Genomic DNA, 13,012 nt, shown 5'->3' on the forward strand with positions numbered 1-13,012 from the left:
AGATAGTTCTGGAAATATTCAAAAGATTTGGTCAAAGTTCGGGAATAAATATGTCATAATATGGATGATGACTTTTTTTTTACAAGTTACTTTACATCGCACCGACACCGTCTTATGGAGACGATGGGACAGGAGTGGACTAGGAGTGGGAAGGAAGCGGCCGTGGCCTTAATTAAAGTACAGCCCCAACATTTGCCTGGTATGAAAATGCAAAACCACGGAAAACCATCTTCAGGGCTACCGACAGTGGTGTTTGAACCCACTATCTCCCGATTACTGGATACTGGCCGCACTTAAGTGACTGCAGCTATCGAGCTCGGTGATGATGATGTTACTTAAAATTAAATTTCCTAAGATTCTCCTAAGATTTTTTCCGACCATGCAGCCAGTTTTGTATTTTCCTCTACTTGTTAATGAACATGATGAAATGAACTTATATAAATGTTTAATATTAAAGACGACACACACATCCAGCCCCCGAGGCAGCAAAATCAATCAATTAAGGTTAAAATCCCCGACCCGGCCGAAAATTGAACCCGGAGCCCCTTGACCCAAAAGCCAGCACGCTAACTATTTAGCCAAGAAATTTGCTCATTGGAATTTCCACACTTTCTGTCCAGCTCCTTGGCTGAATGGTCAACGTTTCACCCATAATCCGACCTTTAAAAGGGCACAACGTACTGGCCTTCGATTCAGAGAGCCCCGGGTTCCATTCCCGATCGGATCGGGGATTTTAACTGCATATGGTTAATTCCTCTAACTTGGGGACTGGATATTTGTGTTCATCTTAATACAGATCTTCATGTCCATACAACACATCACACAACAAATAATCCCAGAAACACGCAATGGTGAAGATTTCACTTCACATATGTTTGGATCATTATAATTGGGTTTAATGTTCATGAGAGCTTACCCGCAGTACTTGGGAACACTTCTGGAAGGAAAAGGAAGCCATGCTTTTCAGTGTCGACGTACGGTAATTAAAATGACATGTCATTTCTCCAGTCTGTTGAACACAAAACCACTAGTCTATGCCTGATCGTTTCTCTTCTACCAGGACTATTAGTCTTCTTTCTTTCTCAATCTGTTTAGCTTCCAGGGTTGGGTTTTCCCTTGGACTCAGCGAGGGATCCCACCTCTACCGCCTCGAGGGTAGTGTCCTGGAGCGTGAGACTTTGGGTCGGGGATACAACCGGGGAAGAGGACCAGTACCTCGCCCAGGCGGTCTCACTTGCTATGCTGAACAGGGGCCTTGTGGAGGTGGGGGAATGGGGGGAAGATTGGAAGGGATAGACAAGGAAGAGGGAAGGAAGCGGAAGTTAGGTACCATTCCGGCATTTGCTGGAGGAGACGTAGGAAACCACGGAAAGCCACTTCGAGGATGGCTGAGGTGGGAATCGAACCCCCTTTACTCAGTTGACCTCCCGAAGCTGAGTGGACCCAGTTCCAGCTATCGCACCACATTTCAAATTTCGTGGCAGAGCCGGAAATCTAACCCCGGGCCTCTGGAGGTGGCAGCTAATCATGCTAATCACTACACCACTACTATCAATACTAAAAGATAAGACTTTCGTAATTTTCACTCATTAATATAAGCTTCTTTCTCGTTCTCTCCGTCTCAATAGATGTCTGCCTTCATCAGACGTAGAAACTATGCTCCAAGTCTGAAAAACCTAGGTCTTTGAGAGCCATTACGGCTGCCTACATGCGAGAGACCCGTACTACTGGCACATTCATGACCCGTTTTCAAAGCAATATATTATCTGCATCCCATCTACTCGTAAAACAGATAGCAGCTGGAGGCAAATTAAACACATATCGTCTTTGCGCCTACGAAATCCGCTACGTGATAATGTTGTGGGAGAAATACTGACCCGCAGCACATGCATCCTCAAGAGCGAGAATTCTTTGACGTTAACTCGCACTTAGATGACAGAACCTCACCGGCCAAAGTTCTAAGATGAAATATTTCACATATTTGAAATATTTAAGCACATTTCTTTCTGGTTACTTTTATCTCTGATGTGAGGACCGAGGATTAGTAAGAGCTCCACCTTGTTTCGTATTTTCGGAAATGTTTTTAGAAATCGCAGGATCCTCCGGAATGTTAGAGGCCCTGGCAACACTGCCCATGGACATTTAATACTTAGGAGCGTCTGGTACGAAGCCATTTCTCCACACAAACACACACACACGCGTACGACAATACGTCACAGCACCGACGTGTTCTGAACTTCGAAGGTCGGATCTCTTCCATTTGCTGCGCTGGGTAGCTCAGGCGTTAGAATGCTAGCCTTCACCTTATGAGCACAATTTGGCGGGTTCGAACCCGGCTCAGTCCGTTAGTATCTGAAGGTGCTCAGATACGTCAGCCTCGTATCGGTAGACTTACAGGCACATTAAAGAAATCCTGCGGGACAAATTTCCGGCATTTCGGCGTCTCCAAAAACCTTCAAAGTAGATAATAGGACGTAAAACCAATAACATTATTATTATTATTATTATTATTATTATTATTATTATTATTATTATTATTATTACCATCTTCCATTTTCTCTTCTGGTTAGCGTAGGGAGGGTGCTTGTCCAGTCGTACTTCCTCTTAAAACAATAATCACCACCAACTATAGCTTTCATAACTGTCTGCTCATGACAAAGATGAAGAAACATAAGCGTCGACCGAGCGAGTTGGCTACGCGGTGCGTACAATGTAACTGTAATCTTGCGCTGGGGTTCACATCCCACGATGTGAAAACCTGAAGATGGTTATCTGTGATCCACACCATGAAGGATCTTAATTAAGGCCGTTTCAGCCGCAGCACTTTCCTATCCCATCGTTGCCAAGAAAGAAGACATCTTTGTTGCCCAACGGGAGACAGACATGGAGTAAAGTAGGTCTAAAACAGGGCGAATTTTTCCGAACATTCAAATATTACATTCCCAACAACTCTAATTTATTACAAAAGCCAAGCTCTCCTTCTTCTTTATTTGTTTACCCACCAGGATCGGTTTTTCCCTCGGACTCAGCGAGGGATCCCACCTCTACCGCCTCAAGGGCAGTGTCCTGGAGCTTCAGACTCTGGGTCGGGGGATATAATTGGGGAGGATGACCAGTACCTCGTCCGGGCAGCCTCACCTGCTATGCTGAACAGGGGCCTTGCGGGGGATGGGAAGTTTAGAAGGGATAGACAAGGAAGAGGAAAGGAAGTGGCCGTGGCCTTAAGTTAGGTACCATCCCGGCATTTTCCTGGAGGAGAATTGGGAAACCACGAAAAACCACTTCCAGGATGGCTGAGGTGGGAATTGAACCTACCTCTACTCAGTTGACCTCCCGAGGCGGAGTGGACCCCATTCCAGTCCTCGTACCAGTTTTCAAATTTCGTAGGAGAGCCCGGAATCGAACCCGGGCCTCTGGGTGTACCAGCTAATCACACTAACCACTACACCACAGAGGCGGACCAAAAGCCAAGCTCACCAGACAAGAAGTTAGTTACCCTAGTGCACACGCACAGATGGATCGTTAAGTCTGTACAGATGGCACAGCGAAAGAGTACCGTGCTCAACCGCACACGCACTGCCTCTACGTGAATATAAGGCAGTAGTGATCAGTAAGACATTGATGTTTCAAGCAGGCAGTGTGCGTCAACATGTGTAGATTATTATTATCTATGGTACAGTACACAAAACAACATACATAAACAGTAAGCACTAATATACAGTACATACAGTATAGACATTATAAGTACAAAATATACACATTATAACAGCTGAAACAATCATGCAAGCAAAAGAGTGTTCAAAGATTTAGATCTAAATTTTCTAGCCATCGTATGGCCTCAATAGAAGCCATCACAAAGTCCTGTGTTGATCCAACGAATGACCTGGCAACACATTCGTCTGGTAAATAGTACCACAGTTACAGGCTGGGGAAGATCTGATACCCCACTTAAACATCATTGAGCCGCGTCTCCCATGGTTAGTACGAACTCTATTAAGGATGTGACAGAGTCGCAAAAAGCGGCAATCGTGTTTGGGCGTGCCCCTGGCCATACGCTGCGTGAAATTGCTTGAATTGTTGGTGTTTCGCAGCGGACTGTTCAACGTGTCTACAAGCAGTGGTGACTACATCTGGCCAAGAAACATGACATCAGAATTGTGGTCGGAAAAGAAAGAATCCTGACTGAGAAGGACCGGAGACGCGTTTCACGGCTTGTGAATCAAAATCGCTTCCAAACCCTTGCTGCAGTCAGTTCCATCCCAACCTGTTAGCGAGAGAACATTACGACGGAACTGCTTGCAATGTACATTTGGAGTCGGTCACCTCGCAAGAGGCCCTTACTCACACATAAAGCTGCGCGTGGACAGTAGCTGACTGACGAAACGTAATGTCGTCTGATGAATCAGGCCTGTATTTCAATGACGCAGGTCGTCGAGTGCACCGATGGCCAAATGAAGCGTTTCATCCTGGATGTGTGCAAGGTAAGGTTCAAGCTGGAGTGGGTCTGTCATGTTTAGGGGGTATTTTTCGTACCATGGATTGGTCCCGCTCACTTTGGTGACCAGTAACATGAACCAGAATGTTTATTTAAACATTTTGGATGACCAGGTGTTGCCTTTCAGTCAACATCTGCATGATACCAAGATTTTTCAAGATGACAATAGCAAATTTCATCGGGCTGGACGCATAAATGTGACTGGTTTTATGAACACTCCCCCAACCTATGACATCTCGATTGGCCTGCATAATCGCCTGACTTGAATCCCATTGAAAATCTATGGGACATGTTGGAACAGCGGGTAAAACGCCGACATCAGCATCCCCGCAATTTGGTGTAATTACTCCTCAGCGAATGGCTTAACCTGGATGCAACGTCCTGCACAACCTTGTGGACTCATTTCCTAACCGAATCCAGGCAGTTATCAAGTTATCTTCTTCTTATTAATCTGTTTACCCTTCAGGGTTGGTTTTTCCCTCGGACTCGGCGAGTGATCCCACCATTACCGCCTCAAGAGCAGTGTCCTGGAGCGTGAGACATTGGGTCGGGGATACAACTGGGGAGGATGACCAGTAGCTCGCCCAGGCGGCCTCACCTGGCCTCACCTGCTATGCTGAATAGGGGTCTTGTGGGGGATGGGAAGATTGGAAGGGATAGACAAAGAGGAGGGAAGGAAGCAGCCGTGGCCTAAAGTTAGGTACCATTCCGGCATTCGCCTGGAGGAGAAGTGGGGAAACTACGGAAAACCACTTCGAAGATGCCTCAGGAGGGAATCGAACCCCCGTCTATTCAGATGACCTCCCGAAGCTGAGTGAACCCCGTTCGAGCCCTCGTACCACTTTTCAAATTTCGTGGCAGAGCCAGGAATCGAACCCGACTCTCTGGGGGTGGCAGGTAATCACACTAACCACTACACCACAGGGGTGGTCTATGAAGTTATCAATGTATTAAATGATGCTTGTAATGATTTCTCCAGGGGTGACTATTTTTTTTCATTGGGCTTATAAAAAATTAGTAAATGTCATAAGAAACACCTGATTAAAAAAAAACTAACATAGGTATTATAACAAGAGCCCCAGAAAGTATCTGCAGGGAATACGGAGCGCGAGGTTTGTTTATTGTGACCACTTGTCGAAGAAATACAGAATATTATATCATAATAATAAAATTGCATAAATATAAATTGGGGCTGGCTGGCCAAGGTGGTAAAGGAGTGCTCGGTTTACCTGGAAAAATGTGGGTTCGATTCCCCGTCAGGAAGTCGAAAAATTTAAGAAACGAGGCTTCCATTTGTGGAGGTGCGTATGGCCTTGAGGTTCACTCAGCCTGCACCTAAATTGAGTATCAGATTTATTTCTGGGGCAAAGGTGGCCGGGCGTAGATTCAACCACTCTACCCTATCAAGTGCCGAGTTTACGGGTAGTGGAAGCCTTTACCTTCCACCCCTCCCAGGGTCTTCATGGCCTGCATGGAGATGACTTTGCTTTGCTTTTGCTTGCTTGCCTGCATAAATATAAAATACAGTACATTACATAGTTTTTTATATACCATTCTACTTTTATACTTAAACTCTTGGGTGGCGGTCATCAAATTGTCGGCTATTGGCTTCGTTACGCAAATGTATTATTGAAGACAATTGAAGTTCGATAGTACAGCAAATAAGGTATATATTCTATACTTCTATTATATAAAGCCAGAAGTCTCACTCACTCACTCACTCACTCACTCACTCACTCACTCACTCACTCACTCACTCACTCACTCACTCCCTGATGAGGTAGAAACTTTGAATTTGGCAAACTGATAGCTACTAGGAAGGAAAAATTCCAAAAAGGTCAATTTTACCCCCCACCCCCCCACCACCACCATAAAAATCCTAAATGGCGGATGCAAACTTCCAGGTGCTAGAAAATTGAAATTTGGCAGAATTATAGCTTTTAGCCTGTAACTGACGGAGAAATTCCGAAAAGTTCCAACGTTTAACTTTTAACCTCTGAGGAATATCGAAATGTTCAGGCAATTTTTATGACGCTGCAGACCATAGTTTCGCGGTATTTTTTGTGGCTAAACGCAAAAGTCGTATCGCAAAACGGACAGCACACTTGCAATCAATCTTGAAGAGATGTACTACTTTGGTCCTATGACTTTTAGACGCAATCCCTTACATTTTAGACAGAGTTGCATTTTACTCTTTTACGTTAATGTAGTACATTTTCGTAATTAATTATACTGTTTGCCACACTTATAAGACTGATAAAATCATAAATATCGGCAGGGCCGTTGGCACGTCCACGGGACATCCGCAAGCGAAACTGCATGATTCTAGCTATGGGGCCGATCACCTAGATAGACCATGCAGCTGTCAAAATTCACACCTAACTTCAATAAGTTATGTCCACAAAACATTCAAGCATTAATACACAAAATGCCTGTCAAAAAAATACAATTGACGGACGTCTTGTATAAATTTAACAAATTAAATTTGCAGGGGTTTGGAAATAATAGTAAATCTATGGACACGAACCTGGTGTATTTGAGAACCCTTAACTGAGCATAGGGTGGCATGGGAGGCTGCATGAAACCAGTCTATGGAATGATGACTCAAACATAATAATAATACTAATAATAATAATAATAATAATAATAATAATAATAATAATAATAATAATAATGTCCGACTCGTTGGCTGAATGGTCAGCGTACTGGCCTTCGGTCCAGAGGGTCACGGGTTCGATTCCCGGCCGGGTCGGGGATTTTAACCTTCGTTGGTTAATTCCAGTAGCTCGGGGGCTGGGTGTCTGTGCTGTCCTCAACATCCCTGCAACTCACACACCGCACATAACACTATCCTCCACCACAATAACACGCAGTTACCTACATATGGCAGATGCCTCCCACCCTCATCGGAGAGTCTGCCTTACAAGGGCTGCACTCGGCTAGAAATAGCCACACGAAATAATAATAATAATAATAATAATAATAATAATAATAATAATAATAATAATAATAATAATAATAATAATGAAACCCACGGTTTTGAGCCGTATCCTGTCGGCCCATAAGAGATACTCGGATTATTTTTTGACGTAATATGTAACTTTTATTGATATGAATTGCAGTCATATATAGTAAAGTAAGGAATCGCAGGATAGCTGAGACCGGAAGTTTATGGAGCCATCAAGTCGCTGGATATTGCCCAATACTTCCTCGGGACCGTGAGAATGGTTTAGCGTCACTAGGAGTTGGCACATCTCGGCACGTGTACAAAGTGCTGACAAAGCGAAATATTCAGCCAATGAGAACGTGAGGATGTGGCAAATATGGAGTCTACATCGCGCGAAGTCATAATCCCAGGTTGACCAACGTGTACAGTTGCTTGAGATAAATTCTGTTATTTGGCGGATTTCCACAGGTCTATAAGTGAAATATAATCAGGGATACGGTATAAAAATTATAGGAAGAGATTTGATATAATCTGAACTGTGTTTTATTGATATGTTATAATTAATATTGTGTCATTATAAATGGCAAGCATTCTGATTGGTGGTTTGTTTAGACAAGCGGGAATCCCATAGTTGCAGCGGCGTTACCTACGCTTGCTTAGGACCCCAAGCTCTGGAGAGCGTCACTCTGATCGGGTAGTTTGGAGAGTGTAGAAGTGTGACTCTGATCGGGCAGTTTGGACAGTGTAGATGTGTAACTCTGATCGTGGATACTGGCGTGAGGTAGACGTTGTTCGATGTGCTCCGAGAATTGTACTTAAAAGTTGCCACGTGAATATATCATTAACAGAGTATGGTTAATAAGACCAATAAACAGTGTTTCAGTCGTGCAGTGGAATAAATTAATTGATACAGAGTTAATTGCAGATCATATTATCGCAAAGTTCACTACCAATACATAGACGGTGATAATTAGCCGCAGTGTAGAAAGTGCAGGAGAGACGTTCCATTGTCTCATATTTTCGTGTCGGTCGCGTTTCGCGAGGAACTCTCGATTCGTACCGCGTGCCGCTCTCAAAAACTGTGTACATAAACCCTCAAGTGTAAAACTAACAGTGTATTTATGTGTCAGTGTGTTGGCTGAGTTTTGTAGCCACAAAAGGGTTGTTCGGCACGTGCAGAATTGAGCGGTGAAGAGATATTCATCCAAAGCCTTCTGTGTTGCAGTGTTCAATAACTTTCAGGAAGAAGATGGCTTCGCCTATGGAAGAAGGAAGTGTATTTCTACGTGTTGAAGCAGTGATCAACATGGAGTCGACACCCAGTAAGGCAGAGATGTGAGCTGCTGTCATGTATCCAGAGAGTCGTCCAAGATAAGGCGCATGTGTTAATTATAGAATGTTATATGGGTTATGTTAAAATACTAGTGCAGTTTAGAATAGGGATTTTATTTAACGTAAAGTAAGCCTGACGGCATGTGTTTGTTTCACTTTTATATTGTTGTATATACGGATAAAAGAGAAATGCATGTTCTCTTTATTTATATTTTTTATTTATGACTAGATAGTTGGGATACTGAGGAAATTGTTAGGATTAGTTGTCGTTCATCCATGCATGATAATTTAGTTTAGTTTTATTCCGATCTTTCCTTGTATATTAATGCTAGGAGGATTAGATTGACAAGTCCATCCAAGTTCAAAGTTAAACACTTGCTACGTTATTTTATTTTGGTCATTTAAAGAGACAGTAACAGTTAATTGCATGACGCATGGTATTTCAGAAGCTGTACGCAAGGAGCTGCATAACAACGTGAATAGTATCTTCGAATTTAGGTTGGAATCTGTTTTTGCCCAATGATTTGCACAGGAAACGAACCGGGTCTCATAATGTAAAAGGCTGATGTGATTTGTGAGAGATATGAGAAGTTATAATGCATGCGGAGTTATAAAGTGATTATGCAGGCCGATTGCATGCCTGATAAGTGAAAGAATAATGTGCAGTGGATATGTACTTGCTATTGTCTTCTGAGAGAATATTAGTTATCAGAATTGACGGAATTGATTCCAGACCAATGAGTCTGATGTGTATTAAATTGTCGAAGCATGTTAGGAAGGTATACGATTGTACGTGAGTTTCTGTGTAGCCGACGAAAGATGATATCACATTGCAAGCTGATATATTGGCCGTGTTTTCTTAGACGGCGTGAATGAGATGGTATTTCCGTGTTACAATCTTGGCGGACAGAGTCCAAGAATTAGTACAGTGTTGAGTTCCAACATTTCCTTTCAGCTCACAGCACACCAGGAAATACGTGACGGATGATCGCGCTGTTGAGTGCGCAAATGCAGCAGAAGAAGGCAATGTTGCCCATTGATTTCCACATGAATATTGATGGATAATTATATGTTTTTCTCTTACAGCAAGGTGTTTTATGATGTTTCATGTTGTTTGAATATGTTGTCTTGTTGTTTAATGGGGAACAGACCGAGTGCTAAGTTATATTGATGGTCAATCTAGTTCTCACTAGATCCTTTGTGGTGAACCGCGATTCACGTAGAATCTGTGTAGTATGTAAGACTTTTCTCTTTATCCGATGTAAATAGATGTGATGTTTTGCTTATTTTTGTTTATTGTAAATATAGCTTAGGGAAATGCCACTAGTATTTTTCATAATTCATATCATGTCCCATTGCGTCTTAATTTTCTTTTTATCTTAATTTTTCTTTTCATCGTAACTTTCTTTTATATTGTAATTTTTCTTTAACGTTTAATCTTGCGACGACTCTAAATTAAATTACAACCGCGTATCAATGTGATTATTTTCAAGTGTCACTCCATCTGAAATAAATACGTATCAGTATATGCGTACATATGTTGTCATATAACATGAACAATGGCCAATAAGAAGAAGATTATTTCTGAACGTACGCAAGTATTCAATGTTGTGCTTGATACTTCATTTCACTTTTGTTTCTTTGAACAATTAACGTTGTTAATGTCCAGGTATTTCTTTAATTTTGAGATTTTTGTAATGACATTTTATTATTTGATTTTCGAGTAGTATGATTCGGGGATATTTATGAATAAACTCATCCTACCCCATATTACTGTTTCTCATTCGAGTTATACCTCCATTTTCCTGTCATTTACTTCGACTTTTAGCCTGACCCAATGACGACCAACCCACTCTCTGCCCAACCCTGAGTTAGTCGGATGTTCATACAGGAATGGAGGCATCGTCCTAGAGGGCATTTACCCCTGGGTACGGTAGAGTCTAAGCCCCTAAAACCAACCGTTTTCGAGATATTGACACCTCGCTTCCCCGTTGCAGGAATCGGATGAAGAAATTTCTAGCCGTAACCATGACAACGCGTCAGCTCAAAGGTGCTAGAATACAGGCATGTTGTTCGAAGTATACGTAGGCACGTGCGTGAGTGTAGGCAAGACCAAGGAGAGATTCTGTTTAATCATCTCCTAGCGTTAATCTGAAAGATACTGTTTCAGGATTCACATTTCCATAATCTTATCAGCATAATGATTTTGAATATCAGCAAAAGTGTTGCTTTTATTATTTACAAGGCCGATAAATAGAAGGAATAAAACAAACCAAAAACCCAGGTATTAGCCTACGGTAGGCTATGCCTCTCTTCAGGTATTATCAAATAAAATGCTATATCAATCATCATCAAAGTCAAAGAAACTTCATTGAAATGCAGAATTTTTGTCTGTACGTTGCTCAGAATTTATAAAGAATGATATTTCTGTATCGGTCGTGTACACAACAACAAGGAAATGCATTTTTAATTGTCTGTCTGTCTGTCTATCTGTCTGTCTGTCTGTCTACCGGGCGAGTTGGCCGTGCGGTCAGGAGCGCGCAGCTGTGAGCTCGCATCCGGGAGATAGTGGGTTCGAATCCCACTGTCGGCAGCCCTGAAGATGGTTTTCCGTGGTTTCCCATTTTCACACCAGGCAAATGCTGGGGCTGTACCTTAATTAAGACCACGGCCGTTTCCTGCCCATTCCTAGGCCTTTCCTATCCCATCGTCGCCATAAGACGTATCTGTGTCGGTGCGACGTAAAACAAATAGCAAAAAAAGGTCTGTCTGTCTGTCTGTCTGTCTGTCTGTCTGTCTGTCTGTCTGTCTGTCTGTCTGTCTGTCTGTCTGTCTGTCTGTCTGTCTGTCTGTCTGTCTGTCTGTCTGTCTGTACGGGCATCACGAAAAGATGACTGAAGAGTAATAAAAATCGCTATGTAAAGTCGGGGAATAATCCACTACAATCTAGGCTATAAATAATTTTATTCACGCTAAGTAAAATGGTAGTTTAGGGGAAGGCCTAAAATTTAATTATCCAATATTTATGTTATTAGTGGTCCTATCGATAAATACTACATAACTGAAGTTATACAGAATTAAATTTTCGATCACTTATGCCTTATACATTTTTACCGTACCGACTATGATAACAGAGATATTCATGAATTTCGATTTTTGTTGCCAAGTCCATATTAGCACCGAGCCACGAGAAAATGGGTAAACAGAATTTAATGAAAATCGGTATGTAAAGTCGTGAAATAAGGAACTACAGTCCAGCTGTACATAATGTTTTTCACTCTGGATGAAATGGTAGTTAGGAGAAGGCACGCGAAATGTAATTTTTAAGTATCTATGTTATTTTATCCTATCAAAAAGTACTCCGTACATAACAAAAGTTATAGAGAATACAATTTCCGATTATGTATGCCTTATTCAATTTTACCGTACCGACTATATTAAGAGTGATGGTGGTAATGGTTTAAGAGGAAGTATAACTGGGGAACCATCCTCTATAATATAATTCTAAGATAACAGAGATATTCATGAATTTCGATGTTTGTTGCCAAGTTCAAAACAACGCCGAGCAACGAGAAAACGGGTAAACAGAATTTAATGAAAATCGGTATGTAAAGTATGAGAATAAGGAACTACAGTCTAGGCTATACATACTGTTCTTCACGTTGGACAAAATGGTAGTTTAAGGGAAGCCACCTGAATTTTTTTAAACCTATGTTATTTATCCTATCAAAAAGTACTACATAACAAAAGTTATAGAGAACACAATTTCCGATCATTTATGCCTTATTCAGTTTTACCTTACCAACTATGAGAAGCGGGTGGTGGTGGTGGTGGTGGTGATTATCATCTTAAGAGGAAGTACAACTAGGCAACCGTCCTCCATATAATACAAGTCAGAGAGAAAAAAATGGGAGGGGTTCCGGCACTTCGAAAAATGAAGGTATCGGCCTAAGAAAGACAAAGGCCACGAAGGGCGTGGAAATGAAAGACTCCCTAGGCCTCGATACGTAATATTGTTGGGGACAGAAAAGAAAAAGAGTTGACCTAGGGAGATCGTAAAGGAACGATTTCTTCAAGAATAAGACGAGGGGGAGTCTTGAAAGAAAGGAAGACTCCCTTTGCATTAGATGCCTTAATATCACAGAGTCGGAAGAAAACAAAATGTGAAGGTCTACAATGTCTAAAGATCATAAAATTGATCAACAATAATATTACATTTACCATTGTTTTTGTCCCTT

The sequence above is a fragment of the Anabrus simplex genome, chromosome 3 (assembly GCF_040414725.1).
Source record: "Anabrus simplex isolate iqAnaSimp1 chromosome 3, ASM4041472v1, whole genome shotgun sequence".
NCBI classification, from domain to species: Eukaryota; Metazoa; Arthropoda; class Insecta; order Orthoptera; family Tettigoniidae; genus Anabrus; species Anabrus simplex.